This window comes from Podarcis filfolensis (genome assembly GCF_964270895.1).
Source record: "Podarcis filfolensis genome assembly, chromosome: 1".
NCBI lineage: Eukaryota > Metazoa > Chordata > Lepidosauria > Squamata > Lacertidae > Podarcis > Podarcis filfolensis.
This window is the reverse complement of record NC_139604.1, coordinates 64,290,192-64,304,826: the sequence shown is the minus strand read 5'-3', so window position 1 is coordinate 64,304,826 and position 14,635 is coordinate 64,290,192. Positions and strand designations below refer to the sequence as shown.

The following is a 14,635-nucleotide window of genomic DNA, read 5'->3' as shown; positions in this document are numbered from 1 at the left end:
GATAGACTACATGGAGATGGCTGAAATGACTGGCAGAATCCGTGACCAGGGAGAAGAATCGATGGAACAGGACTGGAAAAAGTTTAAGGACTATTTGCAAAAATACTGTAAAATCTTTGAGTGTCAATAGGATGTGGGAAGTAAAAGTAACAGGGTTTGTGTGACCTTGGCCAAAGGTGTGTGAAAAGAAGAATCTAAGAAAAAAAAGGATAAGGGGTTATGAATAGAACAATATTATGTCATATTTTATAAGATGAGGTATGGATTAAAAAAAATGGAAAATGGGGACATAATAATTAGAATATAACATTAAGTATGGTTGAAACAAGGTTTTGAATTTGCTGAATCTGATTGGAGTAAAGTGGAACACAAAAAAGGGGGATGTGAGGAGGTCAAGACAGAGGGGCATGGAACTTTATAAATTTAAGAAAGAGTGTTTTTCTTTTTTCTGTTTTTTTATTTTTCTTCTTTCATTTTTTTTCCTTTTTCTGTCATATATTGTTGTTTTTCTTGAGCTTTATGTATGGAAATGATACTTTTTGAAATGATGAATTCTTTGTTTTCTAAAACTTTAATAAATATGTATTTAAAAAAAAAAACAGAATGTTTGTCAAAACAAATGTTTGTCAAAACACTTCTACTGTACTTGAGAATACCTGCTTGCCTTGATCTGAATCTTAGAGAGTCAGTTGGTGGTTTATTGGAGTAAGTGGTAGCTTAAGTTATCTGTTGTCAAATTCTAAGTAAGTCCTGACTTGGAAAGCACTTCTTAGCTGACGGAGCCAGACTTTTGTGCCGTCTCTGATATAAATCTGCCCCTTAAATAAACTTTCCGCAGAAACACAATGAACTCGCTTACTAACAAAGTGTGGAAGGAAAGGAAGGTAGTAATATATGAGTTGGAATCTCAAATCCGGGAGCACCAGGCCAGTAAGAAGACTGTGTGAGGTTGGGCCTTCTTAAAAACTGTTAAATGAGAAATGCCATGTGCTGGGTTTGAAAACTCCCAATATAGGATACTTGACTGAACCATTGTTCCTCATTGCACTTTATATCATTCATTTTCCAGCTTGCTAGTAGAGCATCTACTTTCCATCCAGAAGATACTAGGTTCAGTCTCCAGCATCCACTCCTCTGAGTGAAAAGGGCTAACTGCTTTAGTAGGACAGTTAAGATATTTGTTGACAGATATGGGCAATCCGGTAAGTTAAATACTGTAATGGTAAAAGGATTTCTCACTCACATATACCACTTGGATGCATGCATGTGAAATACTCTGTATGTGTGTGGTTTTTATATGCATTAGTACAGGGGTGAGGAATTATTCTCAACTAATTAATTCCATGTAAAAATATGTGAGCTTTTTTTACGTGCCGGGAAAGCAATTTCAATACTCATTGAATTTGCCCAGACAGAGATCCATATGCTCTCTGAAGCACATGCATCTAGCTTTAGAAAAATCTGTAGCGTGAAGATGAAGAACTGTGGATTATTTGCACTTTTTAATGCCCCCAAACATCTGAATGCACAAATAGGTTCTGAGGAACACTGCTTCCTTTTTTAAAAAAAGTTGGCTTCAGGAAGTTGTAGTGATAAATTGAAATGATATACAGTACTGTTGATCACACAGACACTTCATTTCCCTGACTTTAAAAGCTGAATATGTGAGTTTGAGCTGTGAAGTTACTTAGTCTGTTTTCTGTGGCACAAGTTTCTCAAAGCTGATCGTACCTCCAGAAGTACCCCCTTCAATTTAGGCCACACAAATGGCCTGTATTGAATCGCTGAGACCTTTGCCCATTTATTTATTTGCCTTACATTCATATCCTGACTTTCTTCTGTCATGGAAGCAAAGGCAGTGTCTATGCAGGTTGGCTGTATATATGTATTTCCCCTTTGAGAACCTTTAAATGCTATGAGAGGGAAATTGAAGCACATGTTCATCATGAAGGACCATAGCTCAGTGGAGGGACATCTGTTTTGCATGTAAAGAGACCCAAGTTCAATCTCTGGCATTTCCAGGTAGGGCTGGAAAAGATCCCTGATGGAAACCCTAGAGAGCCACTGCCAATCAGTGTAGGCAGTACTGAGCTTGATGGACCAATGGCAGTGTCCTATGTTCCTATGCTCACATTCTTCTCCATCTTGTAGGTGAAAACTTTCCTAAAGGCAAGCCAGTAATTTTTTTAGTGTCTGCATGAGAGAGATTGTGTGCATATGTGTGTCCTTTTGCACATGCATCTCACAGATCCTGAAATAACTTCTGTTTTGTCCTAATGCTTTCTGCTTTGTTGCAGTTAACTGAAAGCATAGAGCACCACTCAAGAGATTAATTTTTCTGTTGCAGTTGAATGCCCAAAGCCTTGACTCCCTTTCTGGTTGGCTGGCATTGTGTTTCCTTGTTGTTGTTAAATATTCCGCATTCACAAGTGCTGTGAGAAGTTAAACACAGCAATATTTCAATTCAATTGAACCATTCTAAGAATCGAAAGTTACTCCTGCCATTCTGACTTGTTTGGGAGTGGCTCCCCAGTCTTGACTGAAGGGAAATAATGAGTAGTGCTGTTTACCATTGTGCCAGGAGTGCTTTTGACTGACTAATCAGCAGAACAGAATAGCCTGCCTGGAGGAACTTGGCAGTTACTTTCCATCTTGCCATTCTGCAGGGTGATCAAAACACTTCCGTGGCTGTTGTGCCAGGTAAATCTAGAGGCACGCCTACTGATCTGGGAGATGCAGTGTGGGGAGGGTAGAAGGAAGGAGCTTTTACAGTGGTACCTCGGGTTAAGAACTTAATTCGTTTTGGAGGTCCGTTCTTAACCTGAAACGGTTCTTAACCTGAAGCACCACTTTAGCTAATGGGGCCTCCTGCTGCCGCCGCGCCGCTGCTGCGCCATTTCTGTTCTCATCCTGAAGCAAAGTTCTTAACCCGAGGTACTATTTCTGGGTTAGCGGAGTATGTAACCTGAAGTGTCTGTAACCTGAGGTACCACTGTATAGCCATAGCTCACCTTCCTTCTTTCATGTAACCCAAAGCAGTGGCCACCCATCCAGGTAGATGTGCTTAGCTTTAGAAAGGTGATGGGTGAGGCACCTGCAGTCTGTTGCGGGGAAACTGCTGCTTATGTACATATTAAAACTAAAACAAGTCTTCTCCAAGATCAAACATGGCTTGTGCCCCTTTCTCACACATCTCCACGCCATCCCTGCTTTTGTGTGTGCCTCTAGGCAAGTTAAGATGTTGGCCGACTGGGTCCTACCAGCACTACGCTTTGCAGCATTCCCAGCCGCTTTGTAAACAAGGTGGTTGGTTGTTTTGGTTTTTTAAAAATAAGTGTTATAAAAGTGGGGAGAAGCAGGAGGTCCGGGGCCCAGGACAGACCCAACTCCTCTTTGGTATCCATCAATAGCACCCCTGCTCTTCACAAATCTAGAACTTTCCCATGTTTTTAAAAAGCAAACACCTCCCTGCACATAGGGCACTACCATGGGAGGGAGAAATCTGGACTAGAGGACCCGCCTCCCTGACTTGCTAGTTCCAGGTTTGTTTTATTCTAACATCCCTACCTCCCAGTCAGTCTGAAATGGCTCAGCAATCTTTCAGAAGCTTTGCCTTGTGAGTCTGCTGATTCGTGTAGCTCTACTTTTAGGTTCTTAGCTATAAAGCTTGCATTTCTTCCCGCTATCCAGCTATCCCACTTTCCTCTTGAAAACGGTTGTACAGACGTACCTTGGAAGTCGAATGGAATCCATTCCGGAAGTCCGACTTCCAAAATGTTTCACTTTCAAGGCGCAGCTTCTGATTGGCTGCAGGAGCGCCCTGCAGCCAATCAGAAGCTGCGCCAGACGTTCGGCTTCTGAAAATCATTCAAAAACTGGAACAATCACTTCCAGTTTTCAATCGTTCGGGTCCCAAAACGTTCAAGTTTACAGGCGTTCGGCTTCTGAGGTTCCACTGTACTATGAATGATCAGCTAAAATTATATTGAAGGAACATAAGACACTGCCTTCTACTGAGTCAGGCTATTGATTCATCTAGCTTGTCATTGTCTACATACACTAACTGGTAGTGACTCTTCAGGGTTTCAGAATTTGGTCTTTCCCAGCTGTTCCTGGATAGAGGCTGAGCCTAAGACCTTTTGCACAGAAAGCATTGAGTTATGGTCTTCTCACTTTGCTCCAACCTCTGTTAAGCAAAACACACACACACACACCCCAACAGGAGTTTAGAAAGGAAACAAGAGTCAAGTTTCTCGAACACTTATTCCAAAGATCCAGCGCATACCACGACTCATATTCTGCCTGTAATAAAACCTTTTTCCCACAATAGTGTCTGCCAGCTGCATCAATTTTCGCCCCCTGAAATAAATTTAAAACATGTGGTCCCACTTATGTTTGTCCCTTTTTCCGCTTAGTAATGTTTCCAGTTCAGGGTTGGTGGTCCTCCCTGAAGTGAACCCTCCCACCCCACATTGAAGGGGACAAAGTTGAATATAGAAGCAATAAATCCCCTACTGCTGTTACACTCGGGGTAGCTCCTGAGTGTTGGCCACATTGAGCACCGGTTGTAGACTTAGGTTCATTGAATGTGTTGGCTCAAGGCCCGGTTGGCTGAAAGCAGTGAGAATTCGGCCACAGACCTAGCAAAGTTTCACCCTTGACATGTAACCTCGTGTCATGTGAAGCCAAATGATCCACTGTAACACAAGAGAGTAGCTGCTTTCCTGTAATAGCAGGGCTTCTGCTATTGGAAGGGTTGAAGCAGTGGTTATGACTCTAGCAATATCTGAGGGGGCCATAGGTTCTACATCCCTTGCTTTAGAACAACGGAGGGTAATAACATTTCATAAAGGCTTTAATAGTATAGTGGAGGTGATGGGGACCAGCAACCAGATATTGTGGATGAACCAGATTTGGGTAGTTTGCCTGAGATGTGCACAGTTCGCTGGAGGGCGTTCCATTTGTTGGTCAGGTGGTGTTGGTGGGACAGAGTTGGGTAGCGCCATGTGACACCCGACTGCTTTGCCTGGTTGTAGGGAGAGGGACAGAAGAAACAAGGAGCTCCGGTCGATTTTTATTTTAAGACTTAGGTGAGTATTATGAAAGACTAAAAGTCTACCCTTTAGGAATCTGGATCCAGACCATTGCCTGCTTCCCATGGCTATCTTAGAGATCACTTTAGCCTCATAAGGCTTATCTCATAAAACTTAACTCTCCCAGGCATTTGATGGTTTATGATGATTTTGCTGGTGCTGTTATTTTGCTGCTGTTTTACCTTTGTCTTCTATGGATTTCTGTATGATTTTTATGGTTGTAATGGATTGTTCTCCCCCACCCATCCACCCCGTTTTACGCTTCTATTCATTCATCCAATTTATTTGCTGCTTGCTGCATGTGGTGATTGTGATTACAACACTTCTGTATGGCAGTAACCAGAATGAAGTGACAGGCTCTTGTAGGAAAACAAACCTAAATAGAAATCGCATTTCTGTTAGTCCCTACCGCAAAGTAAAATTTCTACATTCCTCTCCAACTTGTTTTGAGGTTTCTTTTTCAATTGCCTTAGTCCTGTAACCCAAATTGCTGATGTAATGGATTGTCTTTGTTTGCCAGATGTGACACACTTACAAGTATAGATGAGCTTTAAAACAGTTGGATGTGTGGGAGGGGAAATCCCAGCCATAAACTAATGTGGTTAACTGTTTGGGACAGCCAGGCAATGATTTATGGTAGAAGCCGACTTAGACAGCATTGCATGATGTCATTTGTTTTGCTGATGTTGTTAGTCTTTCCTTTTTAATTTCTGTAAAATCAAACAGGTTGCAGAGTTTGAAGTACTAATGGAGGGGGGGGGGAGTAGGAGGTTACTATTTTTCTTACATTTCTCCATGTAAATTGATAGCATATTAGCCTTATGCTGTAGAAGCAGGCGAGACATTTTCGCTTTAAAGTAGGCCTCTAATTGTAAAGTGTGGTTATATGTATTGCTGACTTTTGTTTTCAGGAATGTAGCATAAAATGAGATTAAACAACTCCCTAGTACATTCCAGGAATTCTATGTGCAGTGATGGCAGTGTGGCAATGAAGAGATTTACATCACTTTTTTAATTATTATTATTAGATGGCTTCACTACTCGCAAGTAATTAGGAGTGCCTCTTCCACAGTTCTACATCGAGTATTACAGCACCTTCATAGGTGGTATTTTTAAAAAAATGCATTTCCTTCAGTCACATTCAGTACATAGGTGTACAGGTCATGTTCCAGATGCCAGCTACTCATATCAGTGAAGAAATTTAGCTCAGTTGATGCTTTTGTTGTGCCTGAGGTATGTGTGTAGAAAGCAGAAAGGCCACTCATATGAAAATTTCAGGCTGTAGTAATGTGCATCAAACATATTTTAGAATTGCTTCATCCAGGCAAGAATTATTATAGCTACAGATTAATTTTTTTTGCATCAAATGTTGTTGGTGCTTCTTGCACTGTGGCTCCAGTGGGGGTGTCTGCAAATGTAGTGGTGATTAACTTTTCTTTCTCAGGGGCTGTATTCACTCTTGGCCAACCCTCCATGGGCCTTCTTTCAGTGGTGGGTGAGGCCCCACACTCTTGTACGCGTGCGCGCACACACACACACACAGGACCTCTCCATCTGTTTGGTGTAGATCAGTTGAACTTGCTGCTCCCTCTCTTCTCATCTAATTGATCTAATGGCCTGAGTTTGGTTTCTGACAAAAATTAAGTTACTGCCTACCATGGGCGTAGCCAGGTTTTTTGGGGGGGGGCAGGACTTTTGTCAGAACCGGTGTGATTGGTCAGTTAAGTATTTCTATTGATTTACTTGATGGGGGGGAGCTGCCCCTCCCTGCCCCCCCTTGGCTACACCCATGCTGCCTGCTATGGCAAAATATTGCAGAATCCATTACATAGTCCTTTGCATTATTGTTGTATTGTTCCACACCATTCATTTCAGTGCAAAGGAAACGCATTGCAAATCCTGGAGGGATTACTGTTGATAATTGTGTATCATTATACTTCATCTGTAGACTGAAAACACCAAGAACCACTGTTTCAGCCATGGGACAAATAAGTAAATATCAGCAATTTCTGGTCTTGTTTCCATTGAAATTCTCCGACATCCCTACCTGATTTGCGTGCCTATCAGGGTTCTCTGCTGTGCCCACTGTGTAGCTTTTTTTTGTTTTTACCACCATGAAAATCAGTCGGGTGTTGGGGGGAGGGAGCAGAAAAACGTACTTGAAGCCTGCATTAGGCCCCTGAATTAAGAGTTAGCTAACGGAAACAAAGGGGACACGGGTGGCGCTGTGGGTTAAACCACAGAGCCCAGGACTTGTCGATCAGATGGTCGGCGGTTCGAATCCCCACGACGGGTGAGCTCCCGTTGCTCAGTCCCTGCTCCTGCCAACCTAGCAGTTCGAAAGCACAAAGTGCAAATAGATAAATAGGTACCACTCCGGTGGGAAGGTAAACGGCATTTCTGTGCGCTGCTCTGGTTCGCCAGAAGCGGCTTAGTCATGCTGGCCACATGACCCGGAAGCTGTACGCCGGCTCCCTCGGCCAATAAAGCAAGATGAGCGCCGCAACCCCAGAGTCGACCACGACTGGACCTAATGGTCAGCGGTCCCTTTACCTTTAATGGAAACAAAAGGAAGGAATTGTCTCCTGGAACAGATTTGGGGGGGGGGGGGCGTTGCTGGGGAGTGCAGCGGGGAATCAGCAAACTATTGCTTCCTTTCCTCTTCTGAAAGTGGATTTCTCTACTGAATCAAAGTTCCTTGCGCTCCTAGAAGGGTACCAATTGGATCAGCTACCTCCTTCTGAGTTGTCTAAATGGACAATAAAAGGCTTGTAGGTGGGGAAACCTGCTACTTTGCTGTAAACTAAATACATGGCAACATTTTGCCATTCTTGTTTTATCTTATGCTTGTGTTTGGTGACGGGCTTCGCTTGCAATAGATAGAGAATGTGGACAGAATGACACATTCTGGAAACAACTAAAATAGCAACAAATGTATATGGTGGCATTCAACTACATAATTGTGCTGGTGCAAGGATTACCAGTAACGCAATGGGACTTTCCCCCATCTCCTCCCGCTGCACGTGTCCCATGCCATCTCCAAATCTGGAGTGTTGGGGGGAACCCTAGAACAGATCTACAGGGGGTGGGGAAATATCATTCCTATTTGCCTTTGTCCTATGCTGAATACAACCCATTAATATGCACAATTGCCACTGATCATAACTGTCGATAAGAATTTCTTAGAACAAGGAAGAGATTTCAGGCATTGGAATGGGTGGATACTTTTAAGTGCACTGTTTTGTTTCTGTTACGTTCCAACAACTTGATTAAAAGTGACAAAGAATCTTGTGGCAGCCTAAAGTCTGCCATTCATTTTGCCATAAGCTTTCTTCAACTACAATCCCATTTCATCAAAACTCTGAAGTGTTTCCCTCAGGGAAAAGGGAACAAACGGGTCTGATTCAAAGCCTGTAATCACTTTCTTTGGCAGCATATTATTAAAGGTGCACCTGTAGCAAGAAATACCTGTACTTATTGACAGTTATGAATTGCACCCATTCATTCAGTTTGCTCCAACGGAAGCCCCTTTTAAGGCGTTAAGATGCAAGACTGGGACAAATGCAGTCTTTAAAAGTTTCCATCCATTTCTGATAATTCATTTACAGCAGGAATAGGGAACCTGTAACCTTTCAGATGTTGGGCTGTAACTCTCATCATTCCTGACAATTGGCTGTGCTGGCTGGGGCTGATGAAGAGTGTGTGTGTGTGTGTGTGTGTGTGTGTGTGTGTGTGTTGTTTGTAATAGATTTTATTAAAGTTTGAAAAAACATACAATGGATAGTATCAAATATCCAATCTACTTTTATCAAAGGTTTAAAAAACCCTAATCTAAATAAAAGCACAAACCAAAAGAAAGAGAATAAAAAAAAAATAGAGGGGGGAAGGAAAGAAGAAAAGGAGGGGGATGAACAAAGGGGGAATAACTTCTGGTGCTTTGACTGTCATCTATATATCGAAAAATGTTTGAAACATCCACTTTGAGATAACACCCAACAATCCCACTTTCTAAAAAGATATATTTTCTTCAATCCTCAAACCCAGATATCATGTCCATTTTCTTTTTCACACAAAAAGTCTATAAGGAGTTTCCAGTCTTTAGTAAATAAGGGTTGATGGAAGTTTTGTCCAGCAACATTGGGAAAGCTCCAGTTTCCCAGCCTCAATTTATAGTCTGGTCCAAGGTATGGATGTTTGATGAGAAGTAAGTGCCGCTCTCATGAATGACATTTATTCCCAAGTACGGAGACATAGGATTACAACCTTTATTCCACAGATATTTCAGCTAGATGATTTGCTGTTTGTAGCAAAATATAGAAAAAAAGCCTATGCCTATGCAATTAGTTTCATTTTCCAAAAACAGCCTAGTGAAACTGGCTTGTTAGATTTCACTTCTTTTTTCTGTGTACATACAAAAAGTTATTCTGGAAGGTGGCATTGGACACCACAAAACAAGCAGTGGTCAAGGAAGCAGAATTGAAGTGTTTCCTTCTTATTTCATGTGTCTCATCATGAGGGAGACAGGTGAGTCTCTATTCATTATGTAGGAAGCGCTTGGTGTTAAGAACAATCCACAGTGAAACTAAGGAACTGTAAATTTCATGTTGGCTTTTATTTCCCACTACCACCATTCAAGTGCAGTGCTATTTTAATATCACTGTGCATCCTTAGCATAAGATTTTCATTCTGTAGAACTTGTTTGTGACCTGTCTAAATTGGCTCATCATGTTGAGCCCAAATATCATTTAATAATCAGGCAGTTATCTGAAACTTAGCAAAGTAAGTGGAAAGGTCGTCCTCAGTTTGTTTCTGATCAAGGTAAAGTTAGGATAAAATGTTATGAAATTATCTTTGCAGAGTAATTCTAAGATTTCTGTTTCATCGCATGTTTGTATTTAAAGTAGAAATCTGTATAGAGAGGGTTAGGTTTGAACAAGCGTTACCTTAAAAGAACAAGCCAAATCTATATTTACATAATTGAGGAAACCAGTTTGTTGGGAATCTCATATGAGATACACACGCAGTGGAAGTCTCTCCCAGTAGTAGTCACCACATGGAAGCAGCTTAAGGCCCAAATAGTTTACTGTTGCAGAAGATAACTAAAACAGTTATTGCATGTACAGCTTGTAGGCTTTTGCAGATACAGATATACAGTGGTACCTCTGGATGCGAACGGGATCCGTTCCGGAGCCCTGTTCTCATCCTGAAGCGAACCCAACCTACGCCTGTGCGGGTCGCGACTTGCCGCTTCCACGCATGCGCGTGACGTCATTTTGAGTGTCTGCACATGCGCGAGCGGCGAAACCCAGAAGTAACGCGTTCCGTTATTTCCGGGTCGCCGCAGAGCGCAACCCGAAAACACTCAACCTGAAGCATATTCAACCCGAGATATGACTGTATACAGAAAATAGAAGTACAAAGTATTTCTGTTGCTCCAAATAATCTCCAGCAATTCAAGATGTAACCCACCAACAGACTGACAACTTACATATTAACTGACAGACTACTGAGCTAATGCATGCCAACTCAGTAGTCTGTCAGTTAGTATATGAGCAGGTATCATCGATATAGTCGTGGCGCTGGGCAGTTACTGTAGAAACTGGCTTGTCTGACCTTGCACCTGTGATTAGCTCATCCATAGGGTGACTCACATCAATGAAGGAAATTGACCACTTCTTATGTCCGCTTACTCCAGCACAATTATCTGAAGCTTTGTGATGGAGGCCGATCTCATAAAATGAGTCCTTTTATGCAAAGCTCTCTACAGGAAGCAGATTTAATGCACTGCAGGGTTTTGTTTAAACTGCCTCAGTAAACTCAGTAAATTTCTGTTCTAAAAGTTAAACTGGCTAGTAACCAACACACCTGTTCTTCTAGTGCAAAGGATGTCTGCTAGTGGAACAGAACCGCCACCCCTTCTCTGCCCTCCTGCAGCCCACTGTGAGCCCTCAGAATCAGCTCTGGAGGGTTGGGGAAGAGGAAGGTGAAGTCATGTTGCACAGGCAGAAGTCTGTGGCACTCAGACCCCTGAGCAGTGCTTGTAACAGCTTTCTTTACCCTTCTATCATAGTGCATTTTCTTCTCACTTGTCCCTCTAAACCTCTCATTTTTCATTTGACAACAATCAACAATGTGGAAAAAGAGAGAGAGAGCGTGCATACATACATATATCTGACATAAAAGTTATTTATTGATTTCTTATTTTTGGCATTTATTTACTGCCCAGCCAATCCCACCCCCTGGCCTGCTCATATTTTAAATATATATAAATTAGGCTGCCAGTTATCCACAGAGGGTCCGTACTGATCAGCACCTGCAGAAGGGAAAAGCCCCTCTAGGGCCTGCCTTTGCCACTGAACATGTGTTTCTTTAAGTATGCCAGTGTTTTCTAAAAGCTTGCCAGATTTTCTGTGAACACAGCCATCTTATCAGCGCCATGAAGGCCCTGCTTCCTTTCTGGGCCAAGACATTAATTTATCATGTTTTTCTTCACATTTATAAAGATAGGTTCATAAATATTTATAAAGGAGGCTGTTTTCCTCTTTCTTTAAGACCTTGATAACTCCTGGGACTTGGCTGGTGACAGAAGGAAGTCATGTTGAATTCAGTACTTTGGGGACCTTAGCAAGTTTCCAGGAAGCATATATTAAATATTGCCAGTAACGTACTCTTTTGGGAAATCTAGTAGCAAACCAGTACAATGCAGCAGGTTTTATTTGTACTTATGGGCCACCTTTTCATCATCGAACCCAAGGTTTGCATACATGTGGCTCTCAGATAGCCACCCAAGCAGGTATGACCAAATTCATACCTGCTTAACTTCAGCAAGGTGGCCACATTCTGTGCCTTCGGATCACACTCTGGAGCAGTGGGTGTCTCCACTTAGCCACAGAGTCCACTGGGTGACCTTGGGCCAGTCACTGTCTCTCAACCTACCCAACATCAAAGGGTTGTTAGGAAGATAAATGGGACATGAGGAAAGCCATGGTACGCTGTCTGGAGCCCGGAGGAAAGTGGGGATATAAATGAAATAAGTACATAAGATTCAAGGGGGGTATCCAGTGCTCTTACACTTGTGCAATAGAACTCTCCCCTTTTACTCTCCCTGTCCCCACACCCTTGTGCACCCTACACTCTCCCATAATTTCCTCTGAAAGGTTGGGAGAAATTCCCAGAACAGATTTAGGGGGTGCATGCAAGGGGCGGGGAAGTTCTGTTGCACAAGCATAGATCCTTAGGCTAGAAGAATGAGTGACTTAGTGCTACTTTGGATACAAGCCTAAATAACTGGCATATGACTCTTCAGCTTTTGAGTTCTAGAACACAATAGAAAAATTCCTAACCATTGTATTAATAAGTTGCTGGAAATCTAAGATAATTGTGCAAGGATGGGATTTCGCTCACATATAATTACTGCTTTTATTTCAGGTCTTTCTGGCTTTGCTTCATTATTCTGTTTTGTCCTAGGGCACCGTGAACCCTTTTCAGGGTGGAGTAGTATTTCAGATAAACACTTTGTCCCATGTTTTCCGTGATAGCATTTAAAAAAATAAATCACGTCTCTCTTTGTTTAAAATACTTACTTTAAATCAAAAGTTGTTCTGATGCACAATTAATTAAAGCAAAACTTCGTGCCGTAAAACATAGTATATTTCCGTACTTTATAAAACAAATGAAAAGCAAAATTAACAGTTCTCATTAAAGTACATTTACAAAGTAGGGAGTGATACCAGCTAATTAAGAAGTTTTAAGTAGTGATTTGGGGCTTGTCCCAAAGCCTTCCCAGGAAAGGCAAATTCCAATTATCCACAGCAGCTGAATCAGGTGAGCCTGGCGGCGGTGGTTTAAGGGAAATAGTGGCAGACAACAAGCAGGTTAGCTCCTCAACCGGTCACTAATACTTGCCTAAGATGCTGGATCAGTACAGGTGGCTAACATTTTAGACACGTCCACACACGGGTCATTTTGGGTCTGGAAGAGGATGGAACGGGGGCGGGCTAAGGCACGCTCCAGTGAAACATGGACGCCGGGAACACGAAATGGTCACTGCCTGTATAGTTTGCAGGAACAAAGAAAAGAGCCTTCTCAGTTGTGATGCCCAGGATGTAGAAATCCCTCCCCTAGAATACCCACCTAGCCACCTTTTCATTGGTCTTTCACCATTAGCTGAAAGAGTTTTTGGTCTGGCAGGACTTTGGCCTGTCCTTCGTTTGATTCTTTCTCTCTGTCTGGATGATGTAGGGTTTTGTCCTGCCGGTTTTTATTGCTTCTGTGACGTCTTAAATTGTTTTATTTTGGATTTTTGTTAATCATCTGCTGCCCTGAGCACTTTGGAGTGGCAGGTTTCATAATAAACATAACTAGTCATATCAAACCCAAGGTTATCTGCTCCAGGAAGTTCATATAGGTGTAGGGGAATAAGACAGATCCCTGTGGCACTCACCATAAATCTCAGCGGCAGAAGTAAAATTGTCCCAAATAAAATTGCCCACTGGGAATGCCTGGAAAGGAAGGGGGGCAGTTAGTAAACCCTGAGAGCGACCCAACAGAATGTTGGGTCATTTGGCTGTCAAAATCTAGTGTAAATGTTTCATATTTAAGGTTATTATGAGCACATAACTTTTGTGGTTTTGTTGTGGCCTCTAGTGGTTTGCCCTGAGTATTACAAGAAATTAACATGGTAGTTTAGATAACAGCATTTTACTTTGAAGCGTATTGATTTCATATGTGTGGTTTGTGAAAGGCAAACAATACACTACAAAAATATTTGAATGTATGCATATTATTATATTTTCTATAAACAAAAGTTGCTTGAATGATTACATTAATACTATGGGGAGACTATAGCTCCTGGGGATATTCAGTAGACAATATCGCTAATCAGCTCAATCAAGCCAGTAGAATTTTTCCTTAAGTGTAGAAAAACAGATTTTGTAAATCTTTTTTTAAATAAAAAAACTCATTTAAAATAAAAAAGATCATTTGGCTTTTGTATATGAAGTCAGTTTTTTTTAAAAAAAATTTAAAGATATAATGTTAGTAGACTATAAATTTTTTTTTAGAGGTAGGCAATGGGAATAATGGAAGGGTCCAGTGATTTGGGACTTCACAGTGGCCTAGATGAGCTTCTGTAGGTGTGAGCAGCAAATAATGACACGATGTCTACCTGTATCCAGTATAAAAAGCTACTGTAGGTGATGCCCACAAATGGAGTCACTACATAGCATAACAAACCCTCAGGGGTCTTGTTAAATATATTGATCTTTTCAGCTTTTCATGTTTTATAAATATTTCTAGCTGCCATATTTAGGGGAAGTGATAGAATATGTGTCAACTGCTATCCTTTCTCCCCATTCTTCTGCATGTATATCTCTCTGCTTTTTCTTTTTTGCTTATGCATCTCTATGGGTGAAAGCCAAAGCTGACATTCTTCTTGCAGAATGGCTTTTCATCCAGTGGAGGTGTCTGCTAATGCAAAAGAATGGGAGATGTTTGTTCACAAATTCCCCCCATCCCCAAAAACCTGTTCCAGAGGATTAGAT

General features: G+C 41.7%; 1 protein-coding gene across 1 annotated transcript in view; it reads left to right on the top strand.

The window, feature by feature from the left end:
- The window catches only part of LOC310750573 (receptor-type tyrosine-protein phosphatase eta-like), an 87,120-nt gene that overhangs the window by 41,484 nt on the left and 31,001 nt on the right, over nucleotides 1–14,635 (top strand). The window lies entirely within an intron of this gene.